This window comes from Aquila chrysaetos, chromosome 16 (assembly GCF_900496995.4).
Source record: "Aquila chrysaetos chrysaetos chromosome 16, bAquChr1.4, whole genome shotgun sequence".
Classification (NCBI taxonomy): Eukaryota; Metazoa; Chordata; class Aves; order Accipitriformes; family Accipitridae; genus Aquila; species Aquila chrysaetos.
In genome coordinates, this window is record NC_044019.1 from 4,088,689 (window position 1) to 4,101,625 (window position 12,937).

Sequence of the window (12,937 nt, forward strand, 5' to 3'; positions counted from 1 at the left end):
TGGTAAAGCCTGATACTCTTAATTTTGTGGCTCTAATACAAAAATTTGAAAGTATATTTCCCACTCTCTTTTACTTGGTCTTCATATGGAAGTATAAGTAAATGGCTGGGTGTCTGTCTGTCTGTTTCAGCTTTATTTTGAAATCGGTTTGCTAATTTCAGTTAAAATTGGCAGCAAATCAGCAATGCTAAGGATATACAACTTCCTGCAACCTTTGAGAAAACAGGCAGTTGAGGAGAGGAGGGGGAGACTGTTAGCTGCTGCAGGAAGATCTCTGCATAGAGGTCGAGTCTTTTTAGGCTTTATAGTTAATCGGGAGACCCATATCCATAGGACTGCAGATACTGCAAGTTAGTGTGTTTGTGGAACTACTTTGTGTTAAAGCCTATTTAGAACAAACTGAGTTGTACTTGTTAAGACAAAAAGGCTTGGCTGAAAATAAATTAGCGTTATTCTTTCTCAGACAGTAAGTCTTGTCATTTGTGCTTTGCTTGTGAAGTACCTCATCTGCTCTGATTTGCTACAAAAACTTTATTTTGTATATTGGGCTGTAGAGGGTCATGGCCAGTTTTGAATGATGCCAAGAAACCGGAATCGTTGTAACTTCAATACCATCTTTCTCATGATGAGTATGTATCCCGGAGGGAATTGTTTAACTTCTCTCTACTTGCTTACCCATCTGTAAAATGGGATTTTTGTTTCTTGGTTTCTCAGGGAAATATTTTAAAGCTCACTCCATGTTTATTGCTGCTTTAAAAGTTTAGAGCATTATTAAAATATTCAGTATTTCTGAGGTGGACTTCACTGGGCTCAGACACAGAGGAATGCAGCGGGTGCATGTAATAGTTTACAGGTAGGAATTTCTCTGGCAGATATTTTGTAAAATATTTGGCTTCCTCCTACGTCTTATCTTGCCCACAGCAGCAAAACTTTAGTAACAATAAAAGGAAAACTTAAATATATGCATATTTTTAACAAAAGACTCTGATATCTTCTGGTCCCTCTTTTTTTAATTTGTTTCTGATTTACCATAGCTAAAGAAAAAAGGAGGGAAACGTAGTAATGCGATGGAGAACAGCAGGACCCCCACTTAGGCATTGACGGGAGAAGCTGGAGGAACTGAAACCATGAGTTTTACTACATATTATGGCACAAAGTAACGCATTAACAGTCTGATTCTCACGCTGTGTTTCTAAACGGCAGCAATACTTGGAAAGTCAAAACGCTCCTCAAGTATTCAAACACAAAGGCAAGAGTTATTCACTGCAGAGGGAGCCTGTTCAATTATCCCACATGTATGAAGCTGCTCAAAAAGGAGCATTATCTGGTGGTTCAAGCAGAGCTCTGCAAAGCCCTGAGCAAGACTAGGTTGTGCTCTGAGCGCTGTCACTGTGACTAGCTGCAAAAAGGGGGTTTTAACTGAAAAATGGTAAGGCAGCTTCTTGCCCCATAGAAACTGATCTGGCGAGACAACGGGGAAACATAGGAGGGAGAAGGATTAAACAGGAGAATCTTTTCAGCACTTCCTCCTTATTTTTTTTCAGCATTGCATGTTTAATAGTAGTTACATTAACCAACACTTAACTGATTCCCTTCTGCCCTTATCTGAGTTTGCTTTGCAATTTCTTTGTATTTCAGTTGCGCCGGCCAGGTGCCTGCCCTGCTCTTAAATAGATGGTGATCAGAGGAAGCAAAAAAAGTAAAGGTAAGAAATACTGTTGAGTTCTTCCCAGCTTGTGTATCTGATCTGGTTGACTTTCTAGTGAGCTTGTGAAACAGCAACTTTATTTGTTCTGTGATAGCACTTAAAAGAGCTATTGGACAGGGATTCAAAATCATCACTGGCAGCTAAGCAGCAGCATGCTTTGGGGTCCCTTTTGCTTTTTTTTGACCTTTAAAATTCCTGGGGCTCTCAGCACAACTGCAAAGTCTCACAAGCCAAAGCAATTGCTGAGCTGAGCTATCTTGCTTGACAGGTAGAAGTTATTCCCTCCCAGCTGGGCTTTCTATGCAGTACAGCTCTGAAGATGTACATCTCCCTCCACTCATTTCTTGGCTCTCTAGAGAAGCAGGTCCCTTATTCTAAAGGAGTTAATTTGCTTAGCTGGACCTCTTTCTTCATCTCCCTTGCTTTTTGCAGCCAACGAGCAGCTGATGGAGTTTCAGCCTGTTGAAAGTTTGCGGTCTGTCTTGATTGGATTTTGGATTGCATGGCTGCCAGTAATACTATTTCTCAAAGCCCAGGCTTTGAAAATTACTTAGCCTTATGTTTGGCAGTTCAGTTAATAAGTTGCATAATTACAGTTCTAGGAGCAGATCCAGTACCTTTAGAAAGTGCAGTGGAATCTAAATACCTTCTTCCTTCTCTGCCTTGAAATGGTATGCATTTCTTTCTCCTCTAAATGGCATGAGAATTAATTTTGGAGAGACCTGTTGCTTGAAGTGGAGTCAGTGGATTAATAAAAGTGTTAATTATTAAAGCTTGCAAATGCTCCCTAATGATTGTTTGCTGCAAAGTTAATGTTTGATTGGAGAAGGTCATCTGCAAGCCTGAGTAGGAAACCTGTCTCTGTAATAGCAGGTGAAAGCACAATTACTGCCTCTTCATGATATGCACTGGTGCTCTCTACTACACTCCGCCTGATCATCCTAAACAACAAGCTTGGAGGAAGAGCTGTTTTGCCATAGGACAGCTGCAACCCAAAAGGTCACCCTTTTTAATTAAGTGGGAGAAATTAACATCTGTTACTGTGCTTCCTAGAATGAGGCATGGGCACCTAATTCTGTATCCCTACCTGAAAATGAACCTCGGGCTGAGGGTGGTTTGTAGTGTTCTGCAGCCCAAAGGACTGCACTGCACGGTTTCCTGAGAGCTCAATTAACACACGGCAGATAGGCAAAGGAAATGAGCGGATGCTATGTTTTTACGCCCATAATCTGTACTGAAATGACGTGCGATCAGACATGTCTAGCAAAAATCTGTGCTGCAAAAACTCAGCCTGGTGTGCGGCTGGGGTGAAGGGTGTCATCCTGAAACCTCTGTGTGCGGTTGCCCATATACAATCTTTAGGTGTAATTGAACTGAAGGGCACCAGCAGGTATCTTCCCCAAAAGAGATGGGCATCCCATTGCTCCAGCTGAAGAACGAGCTTCTCTATTAATTCTAGGTCTAAGGCACGCTGCTGAGCCTTTCTGATCCGATCTCGTAGGGGCAAGTTAACTGCAGGCTAGCCAGAGCTTGTGACAGTGTTTCAATACTAAATCCTGTGCTTTGACTATTTTCCTCTACTGAAAGTTAATTGGAAAGGACATCAAGAATCTGGCTTAACATTTTGATTTTCCTGAAATGATGGTTGGTAGTACTAAGGGTGGGAAGAGACCTCAGTTTTTCCCAACCCTGCTACTCAGTTTCTTTGTGGTTTCAGGCAAAGCATTTAACCTGTCTATGCTTTGAACTTTTTCTCCTATTTAAAATGAGGATGATAATGTACAACCTTGAGAAAAACCCTCGAGAGCCTTGTAGGAAGGGTGTTGCCACAGTGCTGCCAAATTCTGTAGTTGTTAGGAGAATGGATGTTTAACTTTACAATTTAAAACAAAACAAAACCCTCTTTGAGTAAAGCATTGCATGTAGCTGCTGGGTTTTAGTCATTAATGTTGCAAGTCCCTGTAGACACTCCCTAGCTCATTGCTTCATCAGAGGGATGAAACTAGTGTGTTTTGCAAAAGGAAGCGTAGTAAGAGGGGGAATATCAAGAGGTGAGTCTCTGTCAGAGGTGAAGAATCAGAAACAAAAACGAGGGGAGCAGCCAAATGCTCTTTGGTGCAGCTACACCTCAAGTGAACAAGGGACACAACGTAAGAACCTTCTTTATAGTAAACAACGCAGTTGGTATGTAAAAGCAGAGCCAGAAAGGGTGGTTGCTGACATGAAGAAATAAAAGCTGCTGCTTTATGTTTCAGAACTGGCAAGGGCTTTGGAAGTTTCTGCTATGAAAGCACTGTTCCCAGGAAGAAGAGGATGAGGACTTCTGAGATGTCTCCTGTGACACGTAGCACCAGGAGAAGCCTTGTCAGTCTGATAAAGGATCGTGAGAGGTCATCAGGTGGGAGGGAACTGAAATAATTCTGACCTTTTGATAGAGGAAAGTTCTTGCACTTCATGGACTGTCCATGCAATTTTTTCAGCTTTGGGGATCTCTTCATTAACCTCTTAAATGTTCATAGGCGAGCTCAAAGGAACAGCTTCTGTCTCCTGGGATTTTGGCCCCTTGCTTTGCAGCTTCAAATTAGCTGATTAAAGGGGATTGAGCTGAATCCAAGCTGCACATGCTCCCATAGTAGTGAAATACAGAGCGAAATCTCCTGACAGATTCTGACAACAGGAGCCACAGCAGCAAGAAAACAAACACACACTGTCTGGGACTTCAGGGGGTTTGTATATTCAGCCAATTGAGACTTATCAGCCCTCTTTTCACTATAATTCGCAGGGACATGGGAATGTTTCAGTTACACCAGCACTGCTAGGCAGTGAATGACTGTGACTCCGGGAGCTGGGGCAGTTCCTGCTCGTAGCTGTGACTACACAAGCGTGGGGTGAAGCAGCCTGTCTGTACTCTGCCAGAGCCTACAATTAAGCCTCTCAAGCCTGTTTAAATGATACCAAGGCACAGCTCCAGCGAGAGGTCGCTCCCTTTCACTACCCTAGTTTACGCTTGTTGTTGATGACTTAATATCCCCCATTTGAGCATTTCACTCAGCAGAAGAAAGGTCAACAAGGGAAAGCAGAGTTCTTGGCTTGCACATCTGCTATACCAGGCTCTTTACGAAGTGTCCGACACTTGTGGATCTTTACATATCTTACCCAGACTTCATATGTGAGTGCCTTTGTGAAGTACATTTCAGAGCCTATGAAGATGACTAGTTTATTCCCAGACTGATGCTGGTGGGTTACAGGCCAGGCTTCACACGAAGGGTTGGTGGGGGTTTTGGGGGCGTTTGGTTGTTTTTTGGCTTTTTTGTGTGTGTGTTATTTTAAGAGTCTAGTCAGCAGGAAAAAGGGCCAGAAATATATCTCAGCAGAGAAAAGCCTCCAAATCCCGTATCCAATTGGAGCCGCAGAAAGAATGAAGGTTGGCAGAATTTATCTAAACTGGAGTTCAGCCAGGACCCTGGGCTCACCCCCCTCCTCCTGTGAAAGTGCCATTGGATATTTGATAGCTATATTGGGTCTAATCACTGGATTTTATGTATCCCCTGAAAGACTGGAGTTGCTGGAGCAGGAAACCCCCTTGGCTTCTTGCTGGAGCTAAGACTATGTAGTAGCACCTACCAAATCTTTCCTAGCCACAGCTTGCAGCACCTGAATTTCTTTGGCAATCCCTATCCAGGTTCTGCCAGCTGAGAGCCTGCTTCTTCATGTGTGGGATCTGGCAGGATCGCAGCCCAGAGACAGTACATCTGCAGGCTCCGCTCGCAGCTTTGTCTTTATTACTGCGATGGTAGGCGACCGCATCTTTGATCTGCTTCTCTCCTGCGCCCTCCCACGTTCAGCTGAACGCTCCCCCAGAGCGTGCAGCAGGGAGGGAACGCAAGACATGCAAGTTACTCTGTGCCTAAGGATTTTGCTGGTGCAGTTCTCCAAATCCCCTTACTTTTGGTCACATCTAGACACGTCAGCACAGCGTGGCAAGGTAGGGCACCTTGCATTTGCCAGTGCATGAAGAGGAGAATCCTGGATTTGTTGCTGTGACTGTGTAACAAGCCCTGCCTTGTTCTGGTCTGGTGTGATCAACAGGACCGGGGCTTCTCTGGCTGCCCTGTCATCGCGTGGGAGGGATGTCATTACGGGCTCTGCCCAGCTACTGTCAGCAAATGTGTTCCCGCTAGCAAAGGGGTGATGGGATGTCTGTGTGTCACTGCTTTGTCCCAGTGGCCAGAACACACCAGAAAAGTTCTGTCTCTGATTCTTTGGTATAAATATTTCATGCGACCCAGGAAAGTCCCAGTGGGGGCTGTGCCGTGCACTCTGAACATGGGCCACGTGAATGGAAGTGGCGTATTAATTATTATGAAACAGCTCTGAGAAACAAATGCAGGTTGCCATGGAAGCACCAGCACCGACAATGTCACCTCATTTTTAAGATGCTTTCAGTGTTCCAAACACAATTTCCCCTCTCTTTCAAAATAGACAATGGCAGAATATCCCAGTGGAGGGGAGGTGGGGCTGTGTCCATAGGCTGTGCAAAACTTGACTCCCCTTTATTACAGCTGAGAGATCAACTTCATGCCTAAGCCATGGGGAAAGGGCACAGGGGGCTGCAGGTGGAGAAGCTAACCCAGGAGGCAAAGGAAAGCACAGGCTGGTGATCAGGGAATAGGCTGTTCCTTCCCCATCCAGAGATGTAAGGGCTGGGGATCCACAGGGAAGCTAGTCTTGTGACCCCTGCTCCTTGGGAGGTTTGGGGTGTACCAGAAGAAGAGTTAAACATTCAAGAGGGTTAGAAGAGGGACACAGGAAGCTGTCTCTGAGGATTTGAATGGAATAAATTGAGATCTTGTAGGAGAGAGGAAATGAGGCAAGCGGTAATGTTGAGAATTGATAATGCTGATTTAATGAATGCAAAAATTCAAATTATTGGAGAGCAATGAACAAATACAATAGTAAATGCCTGGAAGCTGGGTTCTCCCTGCCCCTTTCAGTTGTCCGTGAAGCAAAAAGATGACCTTTTAACCTGCTTTATTTTAATGGATCTTTTGATGCCTGACTTTCCCCAGGAGCTTGTAGTTTTAGTGCATGTTAGCCAGCACTGGTAAATCTAAAGGAATAATCAGTTGTAGCCAAGTTTTGACCTGTCTGCCCTCAGATAGTCCCATCTGCAGGCTACAAGCACACACTTGAAGGCAATAGTGTTTAACTGGTGGTGTGGTGCCATCTGCCAGCCAAGCCACCCTGACTGATGGCAGATGGGTTCTGCCCCTGCTGAGCGATGGCTTGGTCCTTGCTCACCAAAACCTGGGTGTGTTACCCTGCAAATGGGGTCCCTGTGAGCTCAGGCAGCTACTGTGCCACTGCTGATGGGCATCAGCTGATGGATTTACTGAGCCACTGAAATGGGATCCCCTACAAGGCAGTATTCTGCATGCTGACGGGTGTTAATAGCAGAGATGCAATGTTTGTCCTATTCTGGCTGCGCTTGTCGTTTAATACGCACTATTTCTGCCTTCAGAGCTGTGCTTGTTTTGATCCTGCAGTTAGTCAATCTCTCACTTTGCATTTGTTCTCTTGCAGTTGCCTAATTTCTTGAATCTGTGGCCCCACCTCATTTTTTGGCTTGTCTTTGCTGTAGTACCGTGCGTGCTTAAGAACCTGCACTGTTAGCCACCTAGACAAGGGCCTTACGGGTATTTCTGCAGTGCTCAGAGCATGAGTAGAAATAGATTTACTGGACCCATGCATGCTGTTCAAAACTGATGGGAAAAAAAACATTAAAATCTCACAGATTCCTAAGACCCAACGTTTCTGCTTTCTGAAACCTTTCAGTGCAAGGATTTCTGCTGCCTTAGAGGATCTTTATGGAGACACCAACTGCTAACACTGAGGGCAGCAAGTTTCATCCAGGAAGGCTAGAATTGTGGTCAGGGAGCCAGGGCTCTGGCTCTCAGACAGTTCATAGTTGTGTGAAGGGGATTGTGTCCTTGTGCTTTTCACCCAAACCTGGAGAGGGGCTACTCCACCATTCATGATTGGCCTTAAAATCTCTCTTGACTAAAAAGGAACACTGCAACCCATTGTTTGTTTGAAAAATTCATACATACTCAAACAGAGTTACTAAAAAAAATGCAATTTAACCAAGTAACTAATGACATAACTAAGGTCAACCTGAGTTTTGTGGTGTTTGCTTCTGAGGAGATTTTATTCTCGGCCCAAACAAAAATCAAAACATAAAACCTTGCAATGTTTTTCAGTGACCTCGGATGACCATGTACAGAAGGAAGGCTGCAATATTCCAGCTGTTAAATCAAGCAATTGTGGATTTTGATTCTTTGCTGAAAGGCAGTGGTAGGTCCCTGCAGTAATAGCATGAGCCAGAGCCAAGCCAGCGGGCAGCAGGCGGGCATAGATGAAAAGTAAGTAGTCTCTTTAGATTCATTTTAATTCCCTCTGTATCTTATGATAACTGCTAAATCATCAGCACCAAGAATAGCATTTGCGGTTATTAAAAGCATCCGTCAGTCCACTTAGCCACTGTAGCTGGTGCTAACCCCAATCTGTCTGGTTTGTGCTCCTGCTGTCTTGACTCTGCACCTCTGCAATGACAACAGGGGTGCTGATTTAAAGAGGAGGATGGCAGGCGGCGTTGGCTATGCCGGAAAGCAGAGGAAGATGCATAGAGACTTTGAAATTCTCTTTGTAAAGGAAAAAAAGAAAAGAAAACCGATTTCTCAAAGGTTTGGCCGTGCCAAGCCTCAGCCTGCATCCAAAAGAAAGCTGTGACACTGCTCACTGGACTTCAGCTGCAAACACATTTCGTTTGCATCAGTGGCTGGCCTGTTAGCAGGATGGTTTCAAGGAGTCCCTGGAACACGGGCTGCAGTACCTGGTAAGTGGGCTTTATGGCTGACTCTCCCAGTGTTCTTGCTTGTCTGGTCTCTGCCTGGCAAATATGCTGCCATGAGGCAGCAGGATGACAGCAGATTGTGCACGAGTGAGGGAATATTGCTGGAACTGTGCTCATATGAATCTGCTTCAAGAGACGATAGCCAGATGTCTGATACCTAGAACAGCCAAAGGGTTCTGGAGAAGTCACCTGAAACTTGCTTTACTCCAGTTCTACAGACCAGCCCTTGATCACTGTCCTTGCCTCAGACCTTCTCTCTTCCACTCAGCTTCCCTCTGCAGGGTCCGTTCACATTCCACTTCTGCTTCACTCCCAAATCCGATACCCAGTTTAGTGCTAGTCCTGTTCCTGAGGTGGGAGATGCTTCACCCAGGGCTCCTTGCAGGGAACAGCAGAGAACAAGGAAGGCAGCCATGGTTTCATACGGCCTCATCCAGCAGAGGTGTAAAGCATCCTTACATCCCATTGAAAGTAGTGAGACTTCAAAGCTCCCAGCATCCCTTCACAAGCAATTCTAATGCCATGGTAGTTTTGGCAGCTGGGCTTGGAGACTCTGGGATGAAAACCATTCTCTCAGAGTGATGAAGATGGCGACCTCCTAATCCTAGAGAGCAAATGTCAGCCTGAAGCTCAGAAAATGGAGGGGAAAAAAAACCCAAAGCATGAAAGGGGACACAGATGGTCAAAAATTGATGGAGAGCATAGGTCCCTGGCTGGGAGCCTGTGGGCACTAATATGAAAGCAATTGTTCTTACAGATGCACAGTTCTTCTGATAAACCAAGTTCTAGCAGCTAATGACAAGACGGGAACCGTTTAACTAAACAGCAGGCAATACAGATTTTCCACTACGTTTCTGATGGATTTTTTTAAAATAATGAGGTCTGGGAGGTTTTTTGTCTTTTTTTTAAAAAGCCTCCTTTAATTTGAGTTTAAAAAAGGTTCCTGTATTTCCAATCCCTTCCATCGCCAACCTTTATGTATAGCAGCTGCTGAGAAGTCCAGTTCAATGTCCGGATGCCATACAAGTTTGCAGCGCCAGCAGCGAGCAGTTTTTAACAGCCTGACTAGTCAATGCCTTTTCTGTCTGGTCCTCGGTTGCTGGCAGTGCCTGTGATGCTGTAATCAAGCCTGCTTACAAAGCCAGGCTGGGTTCGGTGCACGGACGGATGATCTGCATGGGAGGCCAGCTCCAGCATGAAGCTGCTGGCAGCATGAGGTTTTGGGCTTGCTCCTGACCCAGCCCTCCAGCATGCAGTGGGGAGAGTGTTATGGCCTGAGAGAAAATGTCGTGAAAGTCTGTAGCTTGAACTCTTGCCATTGTTAATTAACCACATAATCTCTATCTTATGCAGCACTTTTCATCAGTTCATTTGTCTTGTTCTCTTCATTTGGCGGATGGAGAACTAAAACACAGAGGACCAACATTTTGGCCAATTGTCATCCATCGAGCCCATCTGCAGAAGCCAAAATAAACCAGAGTTCCCCAAATGCCAGACCAGCGCACTAACCACAAGGTAACACTGTTTCCATCCTGTTCTCCCTATAAAATTTGATAAAATTAGTCTTATTTCTCCCTTTGATTCCTCTTGAAGTGCTAGAGTGCTAGACTCAACTGATTCCCAAATGATTCCACAACCTACCTCAAAACTTCGTGCCTCTTGCTCTGGGAAAGAGCACGTCACTTGATGTCCGATAAGTAACACAGCACTAGCAGAGCCACAGTGACTGGAGTGCTGGGTAGGGGGATTTGATGCTCCTTTGCCAAAGGTGGGCAACTGGGGCTGTAGTGGTGAAGTCCCCGTGTCAGGCTTGCTGGTGCTGAGAGCATCCTTAGGGAGGGAGGTCTGTCCTTGCCACAACAATGTTCTAAATTTCTGCTCGCTAATACCAGACAGACTCAAACATGGGTTTCTCACTGGGCAGACAGTGGGCTGGAGAAGAAGTGAAATATCCCTTTCTCACGCCCTGCATGGCAGCTGAGGATGTTTCTTCTAGCCTGGCACCCTCCACCCACCTCCTGGAAACTGCACACAGAGTGCTGTTCCTGAAATGCGACGTGATGCGATAGGAGCCCAGCGCTTCTCTGCACGATCCCTCTTCAGCAACTGGAGAAAACGAACAATGACAAAAGGTGCCCTTAAGGGTATTTGCTTCCCAGAGGAATGCACTTAAGGGCTCTGTGAAGCACACTGACGTTATTAAAAGGATGTGCGCGGGGGAGCGCTTGTCAGCCCTAAGTGAAATTGATAAAAAGATGTTTTATGCAACAGGCTGTATTTAAATCTAAGGGACAATTTAAGCTGCTTTGTGGGTAATAGCATCTCTTTGATTGAGAAGCCGTGTTTTAAATATGGAATTAGCGAAAGTGAGCGTGTTGGTGACCTTGTTTTCAGGGAAGGCACTGTTATGCATGTTGCAGTGAGCAATGGGACTTGAGGCACAGTGGAGTGACTTTAACCCTTCAGTGGCTTTCGTCTGATTAAGGACAAGTCCCTGGGCTCTTTCCTGACATGTCAGAAGTCTGGGTTTGGTCCCTGACCACTGTGTGGTGACTGCTCTCAGTTGGGAACACCAGATTTGAGAGGAGAACTGCAAATGCCCAGCTGCAGGATTTTAAAGGGCTGACAGCAGAGAGGCATCTACGCCAGCCTGGATCTGAAACCCTCTCCTGGTTAATTGCCTTCTGCCTGTGCAAGATCAGCCTCTGTTTCAGACAACTATCACATTCATTATCATTCCCTTTCTGAGCTGTCATCCAACGTTACTGTCCCCCGCCACACTCCACCCCAGATCTGGCTCCTTTTCAGTGCTCCCTTGATGCAGTTTGGCATCTCTCTGGGCAAGAAGTGCTATTGCTGCCACCTTTCCCTATCAATATCCCTTTCTTGTAGTGCCCTTCTGCCTTGGCGCTCAATACCATCAACTCGGTAATTAGCATCACATAGTAATTGAATTGTCAAAAGGAGCTTGCATCAGAGCTGAGCAAGTCGGCAGGGTTACTGCTGTCTCCTTTGGTCTTTCATCATCTTTCTAATGCCTTTTCTTCATCACTTTATCATTTATCAGTCATGATCACATCTAAGGATTAGATTGGGAGCCTTTTGGGGCAGGCTCTATGTCTCCATACTCCTTCTGCAGCACGCCTGCAGCACTGCAGGCAGCTAGAAACCTGTATCAAGGGCTGCTGTTTGGTCCCTACCCCGTCTCTAACTCGCAGCCTCTCTCTTCCTTCAAGCTGTGTGCTAAATCTCCAAAGGGACCGAGGGGGATGTTTCCAGAGGAGCTTCAAGTGGCAGCAGATGTGCAGGGGGTTGTCCTGCCCAGCCAGGTAGAATCAGCTGCTAAAACCACAGCTGGTAAGTGCTGGTAAGCAGCTGAAGTGGCTGCTAAAAAGGGCTAGAACAAGCTCTTGCTCCCTGCTGGTGCCCCTCGTGGGAGCTGCCCCCATCCTCCTCTGCCCAGTCCCACTCATCCTCGACTGTGCTGCGTGTCCTGGTCCTGCTTTCAGCACTGACCCTCCGCACTTGTCAGGAGAGGGCTGGGTGGTAAGCACCTCTACACGCCTGCCAGGACAACTCTCTTGGCTCCTCCAGGCAGCACAGAAGTATGTGTGAGCCTCTGATGTAGCAGGAGGAAAAAGCTCAGAGCCTGGCACGGCCACTTGCTGCAGTCAAATACAAAACAACTTCTCTGCCACTGCAACTCATCCTCTTGGCCATGAATTTTGGGTTTCCCTTTTGGCAGCAACATCACAGAATTTGCAGATGAAAAGCTGTGCAGCAGAGGAGCAGGGCTGGAGCAGGAAGAAACACCACACTGCGGATTTGCCAGGCCCCCACTGAATGTGCTCTCCTCTTGTCTCGCTGCCACTTCCTACAAGATTAATGCAGAGAGCACGTAGAAAATGCCTTGGCAGAAATAAACACGTTTTCCATCCATCTGGGAATCCCAGCAATCTCTGTTGATGCTCCTGCTCGTAGCCAAGCCATGAGCTCTCAAAACACCATAGGGACCCATTTTACAGTAGCATTTCCAAATAAAGAAGGCAGTTCTTACACAGCAGTTTGCAGGGCTGAGAGAAGAAGCAAAGCCACGTGTTGTCTCGTTTGCAGGTGCTTTGACCTCTTTTTCCTGAGACTGTTTTGCAGCGATACTTCCATTCTCCTCTCCCTTCCATCTCCCCATTCTGGGATTCTCCAAAATTCCTCGGGGAGATATTGTTGCCGTTCACCAGTAACAGGAATAAAGGGTGTGGAGGAGAAGAGCCTGCATCAGGACCCACAAGCCGGTGAGACTCAGGCACCCGGCTGCAAAG

General features: G+C 46.0%; 1 long non-coding RNA gene across 1 annotated transcript; it reads left to right on the forward strand.

The window, feature by feature from the left end:
- The first annotated feature begins 1,497 nt into the window (after positions 1-1,497).
- On the forward strand, positions 1,498-8,602 carry LOC115352195. The gene is made up of 5 exons (XR_005934071.1): positions 1,498-1,705; positions 2,579-2,707; positions 3,964-5,501; positions 7,969-8,130; positions 8,326-8,602. It is a non-coding gene; the product is annotated as an uncharacterized LOC115352195 (long non-coding RNA).
- The last annotated feature ends 4,335 nt before the right edge of the window (positions 8,603-12,937 follow it).